Source organism: Mustela erminea, chromosome 13, assembly GCF_009829155.1.
Source record: "Mustela erminea isolate mMusErm1 chromosome 13, mMusErm1.Pri, whole genome shotgun sequence".
In the NCBI taxonomy this organism is placed as follows: domain Eukaryota; kingdom Metazoa; phylum Chordata; class Mammalia; order Carnivora; family Mustelidae; genus Mustela; species Mustela erminea.
This window is the reverse complement of record NC_045626.1, coordinates 66,561,334-66,582,812: the sequence shown is the minus strand read 5'-3', so window position 1 is coordinate 66,582,812 and position 21,479 is coordinate 66,561,334. Positions and strand designations below refer to the sequence as shown.

Below are 21,479 nucleotides of genomic sequence, written 5' to 3'. Positions count from 1 at the left end.
ATCTCTTTTGCCATATCTCCCCAGAGTGTCCCCAGTACTCCTGTTAAAATATGTAAAGGAGCTGGCAGAAAGTCTTCTGCTTATAGACCTCCAATGACTTCCTGACTCACTCAGAAGAAAGTCCAATGAACATGAAATGTCGAAAAGAGTCCTAGGCCTTTGGCCCATACCCACCAGTCCTTGTTTTTTCCTGCCTCTCCCTCTCCACTGCAGCTATTCCATTAGTCTTGAAGGCACCACACCCTGTATTTCCTTAGGAATTTTGTGGTTCCCCCTGCCTTGAATGCTCAGATATCCCAATCCTGTCTCCTGGGCTGCTTCAAGTCCACAGGTTCTTAGCAAGGCTTCCCTGACCATGATATCAAAAATCACTACCTCTCCCAACTCACATGTCCTACTCACCCCCAACACTATTTCTTAACATATTATTTATCACCTGCCTAACACCCAATACAGTTGACTCTGAACAATAGGGGTTTGAACTGCACAGGTCTACTTAAATGCAATTTTTTTTTAATAAATACAGCACAGTGCTATAAATGTATTTTCTCTTGTGATTTTTTTTTAAGATTTTATATTTAAGTAATCTACACATCCAATATAGGGCTGGAACTCACAACCCTGAATTCAAGAGTTGCATTCTGTACTGACTCAAATAGGTCGCCCTTTTTATGATTTTCTTATCATTTTCTTTTTTCTGGCTTACTATATTGGGAGCATATAATATACAATACATGCAAATACAAAATATGTGTGAGTTGATTGTTTATACTATCAGCAAGACATCCATCAATGGTAAGCTAAAAGATTTTGGAGGAGTCAAAAGTTTACACAGATTTTTCTACTGCGCAGGGAGTTGGTGCTTCTAACCCCTTCCACGCTGGTCAAGGGTCAACTCTATATAAATGCATCTTGCTTTTGTTTTCTATCTCCACCCACTAGACTGTAAACTGAGGGAGGAACGGGACTTGTGTTTCCTTTACTGCTGTATCATAAGTTCCTAGAGCAATGCCTGGCATACTGTCATTGTTAAATCTTTGTTACACAAATAATTAGCAGCTGTTATCAATATGATCATTTATGTGTACAACAGACCCAAACTCACATAGTCCAGGCTCTCCAAGCCTTTAGTGAAATCCAAATCCAAATGATTTAACAGTATCATGGTAGAGAAACATTCCAGCCAGTATGTAGGCGTGGGTATGTGTGATTGAAACAAAAGTTCTGTGAAAGAATACCCTCCTGGAACCCTCCTACACTACTGGTGGGAATGTAAGCTGGTGCAACCACTCTGGAAAACAGCACGGAGGTTCCTCAAAATGTTGAAAATAGAACTATCCCATGACCCAGTGCCGCTTCCAGTCGGCGACGAGAGAATTAGGCACAAACAAGTCAGCTGCAAAAGACTGGGAGCAGGGGACAACAGTCGAAAAGGACTGCTGCCCTGAGCAACTCTACAGTCTCACTTTTATTGGATAGAAAACAATACCCAACAGAAGGACTGATGAAGGTCAAACGTTAATCCCGTCTTACAGACAAGCAAGAAGGAGGATATAGTTTATAGTTAACCAAGCACATTCAAAGGACTCATTTAACTAACAATGAGCACTTCTGGGAAGAGAAAGGAGTGATCACGAAAAAGGAAGCAGGCGATTTTCTTTCCACCCTGAGCTGACCAGGCGTTCCCAGGTGCTCGGCTTCCCTGAAGCAAGCGGCGTTCCGCCCTGGGCGGGCCAGGCGTTCCCGCCTGCCCGGCTTCTGTGAAGGGGTGGCATTCCGCCCTGAGCGAGCCAGGCATCCCCAGCTGCCCAGCTTCACGGTCATACATCATCCTTCTCCCCAAAGACCTGTTGTCAGTATATGTATTTCTTAAGGCCATATCTAAATGTGCTTGGCAACTAGTAAAATCCTCCAGGAGTTACAGTTTAAGTAACAAATTGTTCCTAGGGGCAGCAGTACCTAGCAATTGCACTACTGGGTATTTACCCTAAAGATACAAACGTAGTGATCCGAAGGGGCACATGCACCCGAATGTTTATAGCAGCAATGTCTACAATAGCCAAACTATGGAAAGAACCTAGACGTCCATCGACAGATGAATAGATAAAGAAGATGTGGTATATATACACAATGGAATACTATGCAGCCATCAAAGAAATGAAATCTTGCCATTTGTGACGACGTGGATGGAACTAGAGCGTATCATGCTTAGCAAAGTAAGTCGATAGGAAAAAGACAACTATCATATGTCCCTGATATGAGGGAGTGGAGATGCAACATGGGGGGTTAAAGGGGTAGGAGAAGAATAAATGAAACAAGATGGGATTGGGAGGGAGACAAACCGTAAGTGATTCGTAGTCTCACAAAACAAACTGAGTGTTGCTGGGGGTTGGGGGATTGGGAGAGGAGGGTGGGGTTATGGACATTGGGAAGGGTATGTGCTAGGGTGAGTGCTGTGAAGTGTGTAAACCTGGCGATCCACAGACCTGTACCCCGGGGATAAAAATATATTATATGTTTATAAAAAATAAAAATAAAAAATAAATTTTAAAAAAAAAGGAAAAAAAAAAGAATACTCTCCCTACAATGGATATACAACCTTCTATGGCAGGTTTCAAATTTCACTGATGCTAAGGAACAGTTAGTGTTTATATTTTCCCATTTGGAAATAAGACCTCAGCTCATCAGTAACATTTAATAGTTTGTTTGACAGCATATATTCTTTGTATTGTATGGTGATAGATAGGAGAAATAATGTTGTGTCTTACTATTGATGGGATCTTAGAATGAATGAAAAATTCTAACTTTTTTTACATAAGCTGATTATGGCCAAATAAATTTATTTTGCAATTCACTAGGAGGATGCTAGCTGCATTTTTGCAACTGGTTTAAGACAGGGATTGGCCCGCCTCCTGTTTTTGCACAGCCAGTGAGCAAAGAGGTTTTTATAGTAAGTGGATTTTTTTGTTTTGTTACTTAGTGTGTATATATATTTTTAAATATATGTATAAGTGATATATCATGTCATGTATACCATATGCCTAATATACTTATTATGTACCTATTACATTTTTTTTAATTTGTGTTGAGAAAACCAAAGGAATATTTTGTGACATGTGAAAATTATTACATTCAAATTTCAATGTCCACAAATAAAGGGTTTTTTTTAAAAGATTTTATTTATTTATTTGACAGACAGAGATCACAAGTAGGCAGAGAGGCAGGCAGAGAGGGAGAGGGAAGCAGTCTCCCTGCTGAGCTGAGAGCCCGATGCAGGACTCGATCCCAGAACCCTGGGATCATGACCAGAGACGAAAGCAGAGGCTTTAACCTACTGAGCCACCCAGGCGCCCCCACAAATAAAGTTTTAATGGGACACATCAGTGATCACTGATTTAAGGCTTCTATTGGTGACTGCTTTGCATTACTATGACTGCTTTGCATTACTATGTCAGAGTGCAGCCCTACAACATATCTCCTGATGGCTAAAATATTTACAATTTTACAAAAAATGTTTGTCCACCAAAGTTTAAGAGAAGCAAAATGAAAGATGCCAAACATTAGTTCACCACTCCCAGGAGTGTTCCAGATGATTTGATGGGCCTCCAAATTTTCCCACTCTGGGCCACAAGGGATGCAAAAGCTGGAGCATCCTTGTTTCTGTTATACTGAGAAATTTCTCTTGCTTTCAGCTACACCAAGTCCTGCTCCAGTGGAGTGTTCACCTTGTTCTCCAAAGGCCTTTCTGAGTGAGGTCTGATCAGGAGATCCCACCCTTTTTATAAGACCATTAAAATCCAGTCTACAATATCCAAAGGCAGCTCCAGTCAGGTTTCTGAACAACCTATTTGAATTTTTGGCTGTTAACCAGAGTGATTGCCAAATCTTCCATGCAAATCACTCCTAACAAGGAAAGAATGTGGGTGGGGCTTCAGGGCCATGTCCAGGGACTTCCTGCCAGGTTGGGGTGCTGGTGAGAGTGCCCCCACCTCTCTCTGTCCTCCACCACCTTATCTCCAATTTAGCTGGGTCTTGAGCTATCAGGGGTCAACAGGGGTGAGGGAAGGGGTCCACACAGCTATTCCAACAGAGCTCAAGCTAAAGAACCTAAAAGGGCACATGTCTTCTTCCAGGTGCTAGAAAGTTCTCACAGATCACTCCAACTATGGAGAACAAAAACCTGTCTTCTCTCTGTCCCCACAGACAGTGAGAGGAGCTGGTCTCACTCCCCAATTGCCTGGGTAGTCTGAACTGGAAGAATCAGCTCCCAGGGGATGCCCAGGTTTCTCCCACTTTAATCCCCATTTCGTGGACATGAGCCTACTGCTTTTTGAGTCCACTTCAAAGGATCAGAGGTCATATGCTTGTTCATATGCAAAGGTTCACTTTGGTCACCTCTCACCCTCTTCACTCTCCCTTCCCTTAGTATCTTCTAAATTGAATCTCAGGCTATCCCTCCCTATCCCTTATAGCCCTCTTTGCCTATGGATTTCTTTGGGGGAAAGGAGGGCTTCAAGCTCCCCTGACAGCCAAAAAATATTTTTATTCCCACTCCTTCTGTGCATCCAAGTCACAGAATTAGAACAGAAATCCAGTTTGTTAATTAAAATATTCTAAAGTACCAGAACCTGACATGACTTTAAAAATCCCTTTCTTAAAGGGGAACCCTCCTACACTGTTGGTGGGAATGCAAACTGGTGCAGCCACTCTGGAAAACAGCATGGAGGTTCCTCAAAATGTTGAAAATAGAACTGCCCTATGACCCAGCAATTGCACTATTGGGTATTTACCTTAAAGATACAAACGTAGTGATCCAAAGGGGCATGTGCACCCGAATGTTTATAGCAGCAATGTCCACAATAGCCAAACTATGGAAAGAACCTAGATGTCCATCAACAGATGAATGGATCAAGAAGATGTGGTATATATACACAATGGAATACTATGCAGCCATCAAAAGAAATGAAATCTTGCCATTTGCGACAACATGGATGGAACTAGAGCGTATCATGCTTAGCGAAATAAGTCAAGCAGAGAAAGACAACTATCATATGATCTCCCTGATATGAGGAAGTGGTGATGCAACATGGGGGCTTAAGTGGGTAGGAGATGAATAAATGAAACAAGATGGGATTGGGAGGGAGACAAACTATAAGTGACTCTTGATCTCACAAAACAAACTGAGGGTTGCTGGGGGAAGGGGGTTTGGGAGAAGGGGGTGGGATTATGGACATTGGGGAGGGTATGTGCTTTGGTGAGTGCTGTGAAGTGTGTAAACCTGGTGATTCACAGACCTGTACCCCTGGGGATAAAAAATATATGTTTATAAAAAATAAAAAATTAAAAAAAAATAAAAAAAAATTCCTTTCTTACCAAACCAACATGTTGTACACCTTAAAGTTATACAATATTATATGTCAATAAAGCGGGATAAATTGAAAAGTAGATAAATAAAATGCCATTCTGTGTAAATGTGACAAATGAAACTTAAAGTGGTATTGTAACAGAGGGTCCTTAATCTTGTCTGGGAGCTACGGAAGAACTGCCTTTTGGGCCTTTGAAGTAGCTCTGGGAGTTTCCAATAAGAAAACAGTGTTAAATAAATGATGGGTTTCCACAGTAGAAAGTTCCAATAGTGAGAAAATCTTCCTGGACCCCTATAAGTTCCTAGTACTTTACCCTGTCCCACTCTGTTCCAGCCACACTACCCTTCTTACATTAAGACCTTTGCACTTGTTCCTTATTTCTGGGATATTTTTCATGCAGACATCCTCTTGGTTCTTGTCCCATAACCAAATCTTTGAGGCAGAACTGCTTCTCAATGGAGTCCACCTCAACCACCCTATTTAAAATGCCCTGTTTCCCTCCCCCTACAATCCCCTGCTCCATTGCCCTGCTAAAGATGCCCTGTGCATCTGTCCATGGCTCTCTCATCCCCTTCTAATAGACCATGTGATTACTAATTTGTTGTGCTTATTGCCTACGAACCTTGCTAGAATTTGAGTCCCGTGAAGAGTGTGACTTTTGTCTGTTTCATTCACTGACTTATATCAAAGACCTGGACCACAGTAGACATTCAATAATTTTTGTTGAATAAATGTACATGGATGGATTTAGAAATAGATTTAGCCATTCTAAAGAATTATTTGGTACTCAGTTTTAGATGATTTCTGCCCGTGGCAATTCTGGTGGTTGCCAATCTGTTTTCCAAGCACAGCACTAAAATTTAAAAATTTTATGCGGTCTCCTTATTTCTAAAATGCTTGAAAGTAGTGTTTAAAGTTGTAAAATGTGATGATGCCAAATAAAGCACGTGTGTGGTTATTTGGCGTATGTATGATCAGTTAAGCACTTCAAATTTAAAGATGTGTTAATTTAGATACCTGGTGTCTCAGTTGGTTAAACATCTGCTTTGGGCAAGGTCATGATCCCAGGGTCCAGGGATCAAGCCCTGTATCTGACTCCATGCTCGGAGGGGAGTATGTTTTCTCCCTCCCCCTCCTCTCGTGCTCTGTCTCTTGCTTTCTCTTTTTCAAATAAATAAATATATAATCTAAAAAATATGTTAATTTAATTTAGTTTTTAATATTTTTTAAAAAGATTTTATTTGTAAGTCATTTCTATAGCCAATCTGTGGCTCAAACCTACAAGCCCAAGATCAACAGTCACTTGTTTCACCGACTGAATCAGCTTGGTGCTGCAAGAGATTTTAATTTTATAATTCACTAGTTAATAACATAGTTAGTGGTACCATGTTTGATGGGATGACGTGGAATAACAGGGTTCAAAACTCTCCACAGAGATCCTTCTGGTGATTTTAGCAGTAGCTCACTCTCTGAATCACTGAATCAGCCCAAATCCTATCTCCCATCTCCCTAAAAGTGATATTTTAGTTCATCACTTTTGTAAGCCGTTTAATCTATGAGGTATAAGCCTATGGTTTTCATCCTGTCACACATTAGAATTGCCCAGGGAACTCTTAGAAACACACTTGCCCAATCTAACTGCTGACCAATTAGATTAAAAGTCAAGGGAATTCCTTTACAAGTCCTCAATGACCATGAGCCCTCCACCTGAGAAAACACCAGTGGCTTTGGGAGTTCCTCTTCCCACTTCCACCTAACAGGAGAAAGGTTTTCCCTTCACTTTTTCAGGTTCAATTTAACATGCATAGCCCGAAGTGTCAAATCTTCCTTGGGCAGGGGCGCCTGGGTGGCTCAGTTGGATAAGCAACTACCTTCAGCTCAGGTCATGATCCCAGAATCCTGGGATTGAGTCCCACATCAGGCTCCCAGCTCCATGAGGAGTCTGCTTCTCCCTCTGACCTTCTCCCCGTCATCCTCTCTCTCACTCTCTATCAAATAAATAAATAAATAATCTTTAAAAAAATCTTCCTTGGACAACAATCAATGTCACAATTTAAAACAGAGGTAAGAACAGAAGGCCAGAACAGAATAACTGCATAATAATCCCTTTGTTTTTGGGCATATAGCTCAGAAGACATTCAAAGGAGTAAGTGAAGCTGCTATAAGAAAGCCCCTTCTATTCTCATGGAGTTACTTATTACATATTTTTTCAACATTTCCATCCTGAAAAACTAAAAATAGAATCCATGTGGAAGCCTGTCTCATTCTAGTGTGGTAATTCTCAGCAAGGAGTAATTTTGCTCCTTAAGGGGCACTTGATAATATCTGGACATGTTCTGTTTTGCTTTTAAGATTTTATGTATTTATTTAGAGAAAGAAAGCATGCAAGTTGGGGGGAGGGACAGAGGGAAAGGAGAGAGAGAATCTCAAGCAGACTCTCCACTGAGCACAGAGCCCAACTCAGGGCTTTATCTCATGACCTGAGATCATGACCTGAGCTGAAATCAAGAGTTGGATGCTCGGCCAACCTGGCCACCCAGGTGTTCTTGGCAACGTTTTTTGACTGTCCTGGTACTTTGATTATCATTATTAGCATCTAGAGGGTAAAGATCTAGGATATTGTTAAAACATCCTATAATATTCAGAATTCCCTCCCTGCTGAAAATCGCCCCCCCCCCCAAGCAGTTATCTAGCTCAAAATGTCAGTAGTGCCTGGGTTGAGATATCCTGGTCCAGACCGAAAGAATCTTCCCACTCCTTCTCTGCATGATGTCCTTGGCAACCTCTTTATAACAAGGAGTCAGCATTCCTGACCAAGAGCTAAGACAGTTGTCTGATAAACTTTAATAGGACCAAATGTATTTTTGAAAATTAGTCATCCTTTCCCTGAGATGACTGCCAGTGAAGTTATTGACATTTAATCTTTTTCTTTTAGATTTGGTGTTAATGATGGTGATGACTAACTATTCTATTTTCCTACAAAATGTTCCTAACAAGAGTAAATCTTTGATTTGCTTGCTTGAAACCTTTGCCTTCGCAGCAAGATGGTAATAAAATGAAAGTGCTTATAACTAAATCATTTTGAGATTTTTTTCTTTTCAGTAAGATTTTCTTTTCCAGTAAGATTTTATGTCTAAAAATTGCCTATAAAAACTTAGTAATATATTTATATGTTTTATCAGCTCCATATTATTAATTATTATAATGATAAATCAAAAAAATGGGGACCTTATGCTTCCAGGAAATTTTCTTTTTAATTTTGATATCTATTTATAAATATGAGAAATAGGAGAACACACAGAGATGGTGAACAATAAAGTTTTCTCAAGCATAAAATAGATCATGTTCTATAAAATCCTATGAGGGAAGTGAACTAGAAGGGATGATTAAATGAGGGAAAAAAACAGTGTGAATCTTCTGAACCTTACGAAGAGCTCATGCTCACATTTTTTAAATGGATGATGGTGAATATCAGAACCCAATGTTATTTACATTCTTTTGGATACACTTGAAAGAGTGATATTAACAGTTTTATTTACTTAAAGTGTCCATTTTTATTTTGGGCCAGAAATTACATCCTTTGCAGGGTTTAAACTTAGGGTGAAAAAATCTAGATGTCTACTTAAATGTGTTTGTTGATGAATATAGATTTGCAAAAATAGTTGAGGGGGAAAAAAATTGACTACTTAAGGTTTAGTTCCATGCTTCTAGAAGATTTCTCAAACCTCAGAGTCAACTGACACACTGTCAACAGACAGATTCTCAGGCTGCATCTTATACCAGACACACTCAGATGGCCAGGGGAGCAATCTGGGAATCTGCATGTTCAATCTTTGTCTCTTGATTCTTAAGGGAGAATACTTTGGGCAGCCTTGATCTCTCCAGCATGATTAAAATATTCATACACCCATTCCTTAAAGGGAAGCCCAAGGGTGTGTCGAGGGTCAAGAATTCCTTTTTCTTTCATTGATCTGACACATTGAGCACCTATTTCAGGACAAACATATTGTTGGGGGACCCAGTAGACAATTTGAAGCTGGAACTTGAGCTGGGAGCTTCTTCTCTCCCACTCAGAGTCCACAGGAAGGACCTTCATCTCCTTTTCAGGGGCTTCCGGATATCTAGCAATGTTCAGGAGGCTGGGATATGTAAGCAAAGCCCAGAGATCTGGATCCAAACCTCTCAATTTGAGAAGCACTTTTGAATAATATGGGTTGTGTTTCTTAAGAGTCAATGACTCTAAGGAATCATCTATAGGTATTGTGAAAGTGTAGATTCTCGTTCAGTAGTTCTGGGTGGAGCCTGAGAGTGTGATTTTCTAACAAGCTCCAAGATGATGCCCATGCCTCTTGACTACAGACCAAATATTGAACAGGAAGGACTAAGGAGCTTTTTTTTTTTATTTTATTTTTTATTTATTTTATTTTATTTATTTATTTTATTTATTTTATTTATTTTATTTATTTATTTTCAGCATAACAGTATTCGTTATTTTTGCACCCCATCCAGTGCTCCACGCAATCTGTACCCTCAATAATACCCACCACCCGGTACCCCGACCTCCCACCCCCAACCCCTTCCAAACCCTCAGGTTGTTTTTCAGAGTCCATAGTCTCTCATGGTTCACCTCTCTTTCCAATTTCCCCCAAATCCCTTCTCCTATCTAACTCCCCATGTCTTCCATGCTATTTGTTATGCTCCACAAATAAGTGAGACCATATGATAATTGACTCTCTCTGCTTGACTTATTTCACTCAGCATCATCTCTTCCAGTCCCATCCATGTTGCTACAAAAGTTGGGTATTCATCCTTTCTGATGGAGGCATAATACTCCGTATATGGATCACATCTTCCTTATCCATTCGTCCGTTGAAGGGCATCTTGGTTCTTTCCACAGTTTGGCAACCGTGGCCATTGCTGTTATAAACATTGGGGTACAGATGGCCCTTCTTTTCACTACATCTGTATCTTTGGGGTAAATACCCAGGAGTGCAATTGCAGGGTCATAGGGAAGTTCTATTTTTAATTTCTTTCTTTCTTTTTTTTTTTTTTTAAAGATTTTATTTATTTATTTGACAGAGAGAAATCACAAGTAGATGGAGAGGCAGGCAGAGAGAGAGAGAGAGAGAGAGGGAAGCAGGCTCCCTGCTGAGCAGAGAGTCCGATGCGGGACTCGATCTCAGGACCCTGAGATCATGACCTGAGCCGAAGGTAGCAAGGTAGCGGCTTAACCCACTGAGCCACCCAGGCGCCCCTATTTTTAATTTCTTGAGGAATCTCCACACTGTTCTCCAAAGAGGCTGCACCAACTTGCATTCCCACCAACAGTGGAAGAGGGTTCCCCTTTCTCCACATCCTCTCCAACACATGTTGTTTCTTGTCTTGTTAATTTTGGCCATTCTAACTGGTGTAAGGTGATATCTCAATGTGGTTTTAATTTGAATCTCCCTGAGGGCTAGTGATGATGAACATTTTTTCATGTGTCTGATAGCCATTTGTATGTCTTGATTGGAGAAGTGTCTGTTCATATCTTCTGCCCATTTTTTGATATGATTGTCTGTTTTGTGTGTGTTGAGTTTCAGGAGTTCTTTATAGATCCTGGATATCAACCTTTTGTCTGTACTGTCATTTGCAAATATCTTCTCCCATTCTGTGGGTTGCCTCTTTGTTTTCTTGACTGTTTCCTTTGCTGTGCAGAAGCTTTTGATTTTGATGAAGTCCCAAAAGTTTATTTTCGCTTTTGTTTCCTTTGCCTTTGGAGACATATCTTGAAAGAAGTTGCTGTGGCTGATATCGAAGAGATTACTGCCTGTGTCCTCCTCTAGGAGTCTGATGGATTCCTGTCTCACGTTGAGGTCTTTTATCCATTTTGAGTTTATCTTTGTGTATGGTGTAAGAGAATGGTCGAGTTTCATTCTTCTACATATAGCTGTCCAGTTTTCCCAGCACCATTTATTGAAGAGACTGTCTTTTTTCCACTGTATAGTTTTTCCTGTTTTGTCGAAGATTATTTGCCCATAGAGTTGAGGGTCCATATCTGGGCTCTCTACTCTGTTCCACTGGTCTATGTGTCTGTTTTTATGCCAGTACCATGCTGTCTTGGTGATCACAGCTTTGTAGTAAAGCTTGAAATCAGGTAATGTCATGCCCCCTGTTTTATTTTTGTTTTTCAACATTTCCTTACCGATTCGGGGTCTCTTCTGATTCCATACAAATTTTTGGATTATTTGCTCCAGCTCTTTGAAGAATACCGGTGGAATTTTGATTGGAATGGCATTAAAAGTATAGATTGCTCTAGGCAGTATAGACATTTTAACAATGTTAATTCTTCCGATCCAAGAGCATGGGATAGTCTTCCATCTTTTCGTGTCTTCTTCAATTTCTTTCATGAGTGTTCTGTAGTTCCTCAAGTACAGATCCTTTACCTCTTTGGTTAGGTTTATTCCCAGGTATCTTATTGATGAGGGAGCAGGAGGCTGGCTGAGGACAAAGCAAAAGCTGGCGCCTTGCACCCCCTCTTCACCCTTTCCCCTCCATATGTGTAGCATCCCTCAGGCAGCCCTGACTGCCATGAACAATAAGCAAATAGTTAACTTGCAGAGCTCACAATCCTGCTAGACAGGAGTCTCCCTTGGCTTACAAATGTCCTAAATCTCACTAACAAAGACGATTGATAGCAGGATTGTGACATCCCACCAAAAAGTCTCCCAACTATCTTAATGTTAATGGCTGGTCTGAAGACTGAAGACAACATTGATCAAGCCGCAAGGACAAGGCCTGTAAGGGCAAGGCCTCTGGTAGGCCTCCGATATCCTGGCACCTTGTAGGCCCTCTTTAGCATATGAAAACTCCCGTTGAAACCTCCCTTCTCCTCACCTTCCCCCAACCACAAGGTATATAACATGCTTACCCTCACAACCCAGGGCAGCAGCTCTTCCTGCCCATGGGTCCTTTCCCCATGCTTTAATAAACCACCATTTTGCACCAAAGATGTCTCAAGAATTCTTTCTTGGTCATCGGCTCCGGACCTCAGCGCACCGAACCTCACCTAGGTTCTAGAACTTCATCAAAAAGAGTCCTGCTCATGATCAAAGGAGGCAGCTCTTTGACCTTAATGTTGTCTCCAGGACCCAAGGTCATGATAGTGAGGGTGATATATGGTTATTTGATTATCCTCCAGCAGGGAGGGCTGGGTGTCTCAGACAGTCTATGAACTTTGTACCCACGAGGTGAGATCCACAGGACTGTGGGGCTTCCTTACATGTAGACAAAAGCTATGTGGAAAGTGGTCCCTAGGACATGGTCCAAGGAGGCACCACTGTTCATGAGGGCACAAAACAGGGTGGTCAGCTTTTGTTGCCTTTCTCCATCTCCAGGGGAGGTCATGGCTCTCTCAACATTCTTATAAACTTTTTCCTCTTCCTCTCCCCCGGGAAAGCTTTATCTCAAGAGACTTGGCTTTTGTAATCAATGGCAGTGCCTTTGGCTTCCTGCTGCTTTTGTTCTCAGTTCCGTTTTGTCTTGCCCCTAGAGTAAGAAATCACAGAAGGATTGTTCCCCTGTTAAATGCAAGTGTAGGGCACAAGAGGGATCAAAATGCACAGAAAGAGACACACCAAAAAATTTGATAAATGATGACTTACATCACCTACTTACAAAACAGTAGGGAGATAATTACCAGAGCATTCCCTGATGATAAATTACAGTGGCCCCTGTTAGCCCTAGCTCCTTCAGTTGCAAGAAAGGGGGAGATGAAGGGAGGTCCCAACTCTAGTGGGTACCCCCAAGGAAGAGAACCTGAGAACTGGTCCCAGCAATTGCTCTGATGAGCAAGTTGAATTAGTTAAAAGTCTTAGTACTACAAGGCTGGCAAAGAAACAGTCTTTAGGGAAACTCTGTCTTTACTAGCTAGGTTAATTCAAAACCTCTAACTTACAGATGAGTCATGCCAAGGGGAAAAAAAAAAAAAAAAACTCCAAGTTATATCAAACACTAAAATTCTGAAACTGGATGTTACTCATTCTTTGGTGATTGGGAGTGGATTTCAGTCAGCCTTTGAATAAATCCTTTATCCTGTTCACATTTTTTTATTAATTTAAAAACGAAACAAAATAAAACAAAACAAAATGTATGTGGGGGACATATTAGTGGCATAAAAGCATCTTTATAACAATGTCTCTAGGGATAATGCATTGTGCCTTAAGAATCACTTTTCAAGTCATACTTACATACAGTTAAAAATAAAATGAAACAACACAAAAGATCATCAATTAAATGTTTCCCTCCTGCCCAAGACCACAATTACCTGCCTCCATTTCCAAAAAAAAAAAACTACTGTTTAGAACTTTTCCTGGGTCCTTCGAAGCATTTTCTCTGCATTTAGAAGCATGCTTCCCCTCTTCCCCTGATGTTTTATGCAAATAAATTTGCATACCCTCTACAAAAACTGTGTCTTAACATAATTTTACTGAATGATTTCAACCTGGATGGGGAGAAATCCATCAGGGAGCTTAATAATTATTGTCAATCGATTTCAAATATTCAGAGGCAAACAGGAATGCACCTTCTCTTCTGAGGAGTTTGTGGGGAAATATTACAAAAGGAGGCACAAGATCCTTCATTAACACAAAGTCTTGGCTGTTCCAAACTCAAAAGTCAAAATCTATGTATAAGTATCAAAGGATGCTGTTTGGACATATCTGTAATCGCTAGTTGTATATTCCATTAGAACAGTTTCTATTCCAAGGCTTTCCCAGAGGTGGCTTATAGCGCCTTAAGGTCCCACTACCCTCCAGAATGACTGAGTTACTAAAAACCTCATCAGGAGCAGGAGACATTGCTAGGGGTAATAGTATCAATAATAGCAATTAAGGATTATTTAGCACTGACTCTGAGCTGTGTGCTATTATTGGAACTCTATGTGTTTTATTTCATTTAATCCAAATCCCAAGAAAGTGACTATTATTTTCATACTCAGATAGAGCCTTCTTTTAAATGGAAATGATCAAGATCACACAATATATAGCTTCCAAGATTTAAAGATTTAAAGCTAGGCAGTGAGACTCGATCCTAAACTCTTAATTCCTCTGGTACATCTTTCTTTTAACACACTCTCAGTGCCTATAATCTGCCAGATGTTATGCCAAGGTTGGGGGCACAGAGGTAAATGTAACTGCCCCTGGATTGTTGTGGCTATGAGAAGAAATAATGAATGCAAAAGGTTTGGGGTTTTTTGTGATTTTCTTTTTTTGTAATTTTAATTTTTTTTCCAGTTTCATTGAGACATAGATTACATACAGCATTGTGTACATTTCAGGTGCACAAAGTAATGATTGAGGGGCGCCTGGGTGGCTCAGTGGGTTAAAGCCTCTGCCTTTGGCTTAGGTCATGATCCCAGGGTCCTGGGATCGAGGCTCGCATCGGGCTTTCTGCTCAGTAGCGAGCCTGCTTCCCCCTCTCTCTCTGTCTGCTGCTCTGCCTACTTGTGATCTCTCTCTCTGTGTCAAATAAATACATAAAATTAAAAAAAAAAAGTAATGATTTGATGCATGTCTGTTTTGAGAATGATTATCACAATAAGTTTAGATAAACATTCATGACCTCAGTAGAAGCTTTTGCGCTATTGTGAGAGCCAGCTTTCAAGATGGCCCCCCAGGATCCCTGCCCTCTGATATCCACACCCTTGTAGAGTGACATCTCACTATGACCAAGGCACCAGCAGGATATCATGGAATGATGGTATATGATTTCCAAGACTAGGTAATTAGAGACATCGTGCCTTGCTAACCAGCTATCCTGTCATGAGGACATGAGAGGCCCTTTGGAGAGGTCCCAGGTGGGGAACTGAAGCCTCCTGCCAACAACCAAGGGAAAACGCCATCTTGGAAGAAGATTCTCCAGCCCTTTCAAGTCTTCAGATAAATAAGCCAATATTTGAGTGTACGCTCATGAGACACTCTAAGACAGAAACACCAAGCTAAGCCACAGCTTGTGTGAAATGAGAAATCTTTATGGTGGCTTTAAGCTACTAAATTCTGGGATACTTAGTTTTATAGCAATAGATAACTAATACAACTGTGCTTGTCATGTTTGGCTGCATTATTTTTTTTAAAAGATTTTATTTATTTATTTGACAGAGAGAAAGATCACAGGTAGGCAGAGAGGCAGGCAGAAAGAGAGGGGGAAGAAGGCTCCCTGCTGAGCAGGCTCCTCTGAGGGGGATTTGTCCCCTAATCTCTTCCTCTCATAAAGATCTTTATGGATCATATGATATCATTTTACTTTAATTTCCTCTTGAAAGGCCCTGTCTTCATATAAAGTTGCATTTGGAGGGACTAGGGATTAGGACTCCAACATACAAATTTTGAGGTGACACATTCAGCCCATAACATATTCTACATAGAATATTAAAAAACTCAACAATGTCATTTATATTATAGACTGACCTAATTTTTCACCGAAGTGACTAGTCATTTTATCATGAAAAACCAAATTCTCCTAAGAAGCCTGAAGTGTTGGGCAACTAGCTTGGTTAACAGAGTTCAGCTGCTTCTAAGACTTGATTTCCCTCATTCTCAGAGAATGAAATCAATGGTGAATTATGAAGTATATTCTATACCTACCTAATCTCCATGCAGCATTGAATAAGGAAAAAATACTTTCTAGTGCTGAATGCAGCTGAAGAGTGAACTGGAAACTTATCTTCCAGTGTAGATCCCAGCCATCCAAGCTGAACACTCAGTGTTTGAGCTTCAGAGAGATACTATGCTCATTGACTTCCTATCTGAGAGAGCACTTAATATATGATCACTAGAGGGGGCATATTGAACCTGAATAGCAAAACCTGATGGAACCTCCATATACTTGTACCTGGATTCTCCTTCTTCATCAGAGGTAGAAATAATACCCGGATTCTGAACATCAATTACAGTGCATAGATTTGTTTTATTTTGTTTGTTTTTTTCCTCCCAATAGCATTTCTGTGAAACCAGGGTGTCCTGCAATTCAACTCAATTCTGACGCTACCTGCCTGGAGGTAGAATCAGGTCTCACAGGTTAAGGGTCTGGCCTCCCAAGACTGCCCCTTCAGATACCAGTCTCAAGTTCAGGTTGTCACCTGTGTTTCTGACTGACTGGTTATAAATCAAGGGTTCCCACAACCCTTGGTTTTGGGAATCCTCTTTGGTTTTGATTCATTTGCTAGAGGTCCAGAGAACTCAGGAAGCCAGTTTACTCACTAAATTGCAGGTTTATTATAAAAGGATATAACTTCGGAACAGCCAGATGGAAGAAGTGTATAAGGTGAGGCATGGAGGAAGGACATGGACCTTCCAAGCCCTGAAGGAGTACACCAGTCCCCAAATCTCCACATGTTCATCAACTCGGAAGCACTCAGAGATCCATCATTTTGGGTTTTTACAGAGGCTTCAATACAGAAGCATAACTGATTAAATCACTGGCTATTGGTGATTGAACTCAATCTGGATACAGCCTTTACCTCCCCAGGGGTCGGGGGTGAAATTAAAAAATCTCACCCTTCTAACCACATAGTTGGCTTCACAAGCAAACAAACAGCCCCCATCCTCAGGTGTTTTCCAAGTCACCATTAACATAACAAAAGACACCTTCATTGCTTTCACCACTTGGGTAATACCAAAGGTTTCCAGAGCTCAGTGCCAGAAAGAGGAGCAAGGATTTATATTTCTTATTATAAATCACAACCTCAAAGATACTCAAGACTAATGATCTTAGAAATAAATGAAGTTGTGCTCAGTAAGTGGTAGCTCTTACTTCACATTAAAAGTTCTGAAATAGGGGAGATAATATCTCAGATTCTCTTTTAATCCCCTGGGCCCTGCTGAGTGCAGGTTATGTTTCCTACTGTGGAGCATGGGCTCCTTGCTCAGTGAGCTTGAAGGTTTGTTAAGCCATAGCAGTTATATATCAATCAGATTTCATCTCTGTCCTGTTTCATTTTCATCTTTTTAAAGGATTGTGCAGTAGCATTTCTCTGTCCCTCAGCTAAAGTGTTCGCCAGACTGAGCTAGGAAGAAGAAGCAAGTGGAGCATATGCTTTTTCACCTCTGAGTAAAGCGAAGAAAATAAGGATCCATCTCATCAAAGCAAGATAGGATATTGTTAACCTTGAAATAAAACTGTCAGTTATTTGGGGGATGAGGGAATGGGGAAAATAGGGAAAGGAGAGTGGGAAGTACAGGACTCTAGTTATGCAAGGAATAAGTCACAGAGATGAAAGGTATAACACAGGGAATATTGTCAATGGTATTGTAATAATGGTGTGTTATATCTAGAGCAGTGAGTTATACAGATGGACACCACATTCAGTAGGCCAAATTGAGGAGTCTTTATTAAAAAGCCGGTGGCTGTGAGGGGGCTCATGCACACCAAAATATCGCAGCCCCTAATGAGGTAAGGCATAGACTTAAAAAGGCATAATCCACGTCCTGTTGCCAGTTTCTAAAAATCACCAAGCGCAGTACAGAAGCAAAAATGCTGGATTATGCAGATATTTATGGTAGGGGTACATTTCCTGAAATTGTTATGTCTGAGGTATTCTGTGGTATTTTTGTTAAGGTTGCAATAATGGGTATAGTAACATGCCTGTGTTCTGAAATGCCCACTTTTTATAAAAAATGGCATGACTTATTCTAAGTCCGTTTCCTACGTGTCTCAGGTGTACGGTGCCAGATAGTTACACCTGTGATGAGTTTTTGAATCCCTATGTTCTACACATGATACTAATGTAACACTGTACATCAACTATACTTCAATAAAAAGAAAGTATAACAAGCTAAAAAGAAGGAAAGGAAAACATCGGTTATTTAACCAGTGAAATGGGCTTATTTAGGAATAGCAGAGAATTGCAATTCACAACAAAGAAGTTGAGGCAAAACCATAGGCAAGACTATAGAACAAAGCAGAGGACTGCTCTTTTACAGAGGAGAGGTGGGCTTGGGATTATTATTATAGCCCCAAGGATTATTATAAACAAAAAGTCCATCAGAATAAACTAGGACTTAAAAGTATAGTGACTGTTCTTTTTTTCCTTTTTGATTTTAACATTTTTATTATATTATGTTAATCACCGTATAGTATCCCATTAGTTTTTGATGTAGTATTCCATAATTCATTGTTTATGTATAACACCCAGTGCTCACGGCAATATGTGCCCTCTTAATACCCATCACCTGAGTTGCAACTGTCAATGGTTGGCTGGGCTGTTGCCAAGGAGGGAGGAGAGCATCTTCCTTCTTCCTGCTATGGTAGTAAAACATCCTCTTCTTCCTGTTGGGAACAGAAGGTAGGTCCCTTGTTGTTGGGTCTGCAGAGGACTCCAAGGAGTGGTAGGCAAGAGAGGTCCTCTTTCCAGACTCCATTTTAGTGAGGTTTCACTCTCTCTTTTCTTTTTAATTATATTCAATTAGCCAATATATAGTATACATTATTAGTTTTTGATGTAGTGTTCAGCGATTCATTAGTTGCATTTAACACCCAGTGCTTATTACCACAGGTGCCCTCCTTAATACCCATCACTCGGTTACCCCATCTTCTGTAACCCTGTTTGGTTTCCAGATTCCAAAGTCTCCCATGGTTTGTCTCCCTTTATGATTTCTTCCCACTCAGTTTTCCCTCCCTTCCCCTGTGGTCCTCTGCACTATTAATTTTCCAAATATTGAATAACCTGTGGACTAAAATAAGGATTAGAATAAAGCAGATGCTCACCAGGGCCAGGAGTGAGTGGGGCCTGCAGAGGTCTGACACACCCCGTGATCCACCAGGCACTTGTGCATTCCATATGAAACTCAGTCTGGCATGCAGAGTCCACACAGTGCTGATAGTCTACATTTCCACAGTCTGCAGTTGCCCATAACACAGATGGAGGGACCTGTGTCCGTGTTCTTTCTCGAGACTGGAAGATTTATTGAAGAAAACACTGAAGAAAAGTCCTGTAGATAGTGGCTTTGTGCTCCAGCCTTCTGAGGTCCTTTCTCATCATATGATATTAAATTATGCTTGTCCAAATGCTGGGTCACCTCTCCCTGGTCCTTTCACTTTTTCTAAATTAATCTTGACAACTCTAAGGTGTCTGGACCAACAGCCTCCCTCCTGTGAGAACCCCACGTCTGTCTCCTCTCAATGCTAAAGTTCTCTCTCTGGAGCAGCAAATGAATCTCAGTGAAAACTCAGCTCAGCCTGAGGGGCCTCCGTTGCTCTGCTGATTTGTCTTTTTAAGTTCTGTGGCCCAAGATCACCAAAAAGATACAAGATTGGTTAGGTGCTGAAAATATGCTTCTTACAATGATTTCATGTCAGTGGCACAGTCTGGGCTATTTCTCTCTCTTTCTGGTTGTATAGCCACACCCCTGCCCTTAACAGTAGTAGTAGCAGTAATCTGCTAGTACTGTTTATAGTACTGATCCAGAGGACTCCTGGATGGCTCTGTCGCTTGAGAGTTCAACTCTTGATCTCAGCTCAGGTCTTGATCCCAGAGTCTTGAGTTCAAGTCCTGTGTTGGGCTCTACAGTGGGTGTAGCCTACCCTTAAAAAAGAAAAAAAAGAAAAAAAAACTACTACTGATCTGTATTTTGGGTCAAGTCAGCAATTAGAAAGCCACACTTTCTAATGACCTGGAAGATAGTATCTTCCCCAACACAGCCTTCATCTGTGTGGACCCCCTACCACCAGCAGTCACTACTTCCCTAAGCCCTTTATATGGCCTTCCCTACTGAAGAGGACTCTCCCCAACCAATCCCAGTTTTTATAAACCTCATTGCCTTGATACCATGTCTCTTGGAGTATTTTGATGGCAAAGTCTAAATTCTGAGTAAAATATCTTGCCAGATTTCTCCCTCAGATGAGGTCTCCAGGCCAGATAGAGTCCTGACTGTAGGACAGCCTGCTTTAAAAAGCAAGATGCAGGGGTGCCTGGGTGGCTAAGTGGGTTAAGCCTCTGCCTTCAGCTCAGGTCATGATCTCAGGGTCTTGGGATCTGAGCCTTGCCTTGGGCTCTCTGCTCAGCAGGGAGCCTGCTTCACCCCCTCTCTGCCTGCCTCTCTGCCTACTTGTGATTTCTGTCAAATAAATAAAATCTTTAAAAAAAAAAAAGGCAAGATGCATTGTTGACTTCTGCTCTTCTATAATTCTATAATCATCACTCTCCTGCATGGGGCCATTAATAACCAGGGCACACCAATGCGTGATTTTCATATTGGTTCATAGGTAAATCTCACCATGTCATTACAGAGTATTTTGTCTATTTTGTGACCCAGGAGCCCAACACCAACATCACGTGATGCTGTTTTTTTTTAATCTTCCTCCGAGAGAACCTGTCCTTTTTGTAAACTTTTCCTCAAATCCTGGAACTGCTGGTTTCCCATTCTGGAAATTAGTCCCCGTAACTTGGGTCTATGTGAGGGACGCTAGGGCAAGGTGCATGTCAGGAAAAAATGAGGTATTTTCCTGAACTCCCTTTTTGGTACATTCCATCAGTTACACAGACTGTTTTCTGCAGAAATGGCAAAATGTGTTTCCCAAACTGAAGAGCCCATTTCTGGTTCTTTTAGTGTAGGATAGGAAGCTGGAAGGCAGAAGAAGGTAACTGCTATAGGAAAAGATTGGAGAGCCAGTTGTGTGTGGCAAAAGAGGAAGGTGTTGATACCCAGCAAGTACTGTGGCCCATGCACAGACACAGGCGTGCAGTCGCCCCTGCGCACACATGACTAGCACTGTATGAGCAGCAGTGGAAGAACAAGCAGGGCTGACTGGCTTAAGCTCAAGGAAATGTGCAGATGGAGCCCTGCCCTGGGCCTTGTGTGGTCTTCTCTCCAGGTATATCTCTGGGAGGCCAGGCAGTGAGGGAGGCAAGGCAGCCTAGGGCCAGGATGCAGGGGTCTGGGGACAGGGAGCTCTCTTGTTCACTGGACAGCCAACTTCCCATGGACCATGGGGTCCGACCCCACAATGTGACATCATCTCTTCATTTGGATGATGGTCTCACAGGGTGGCCCCTCCACACCTCAATTCCCAAGTCTGACATTTACCTGCTTCCAACCAAGTGTTCCCCAGGACATAGTAAGGGTTTGCTTATTCATT

At 41.3% G+C, this 21,479-nt stretch overlaps 2 protein-coding genes across 5 annotated transcripts in view; both read left to right on the top strand.

Moving 5' to 3' along the window:
• LOC116571641 (immunoglobulin lambda-1 light chain-like) overlaps positions 1 to 21,479 on the top strand; it is a 1,068,967-nt gene that overhangs the window by 69,109 nt on the left and 978,379 nt on the right. The window lies entirely within an intron of this gene.
• Positions 1 to 21,479, top strand: part of LOC116571638 (immunoglobulin lambda-1 light chain-like) — a 1,139,351-nt gene that overhangs the window by 168,339 nt on the left and 949,533 nt on the right. The window lies entirely within an intron of this gene.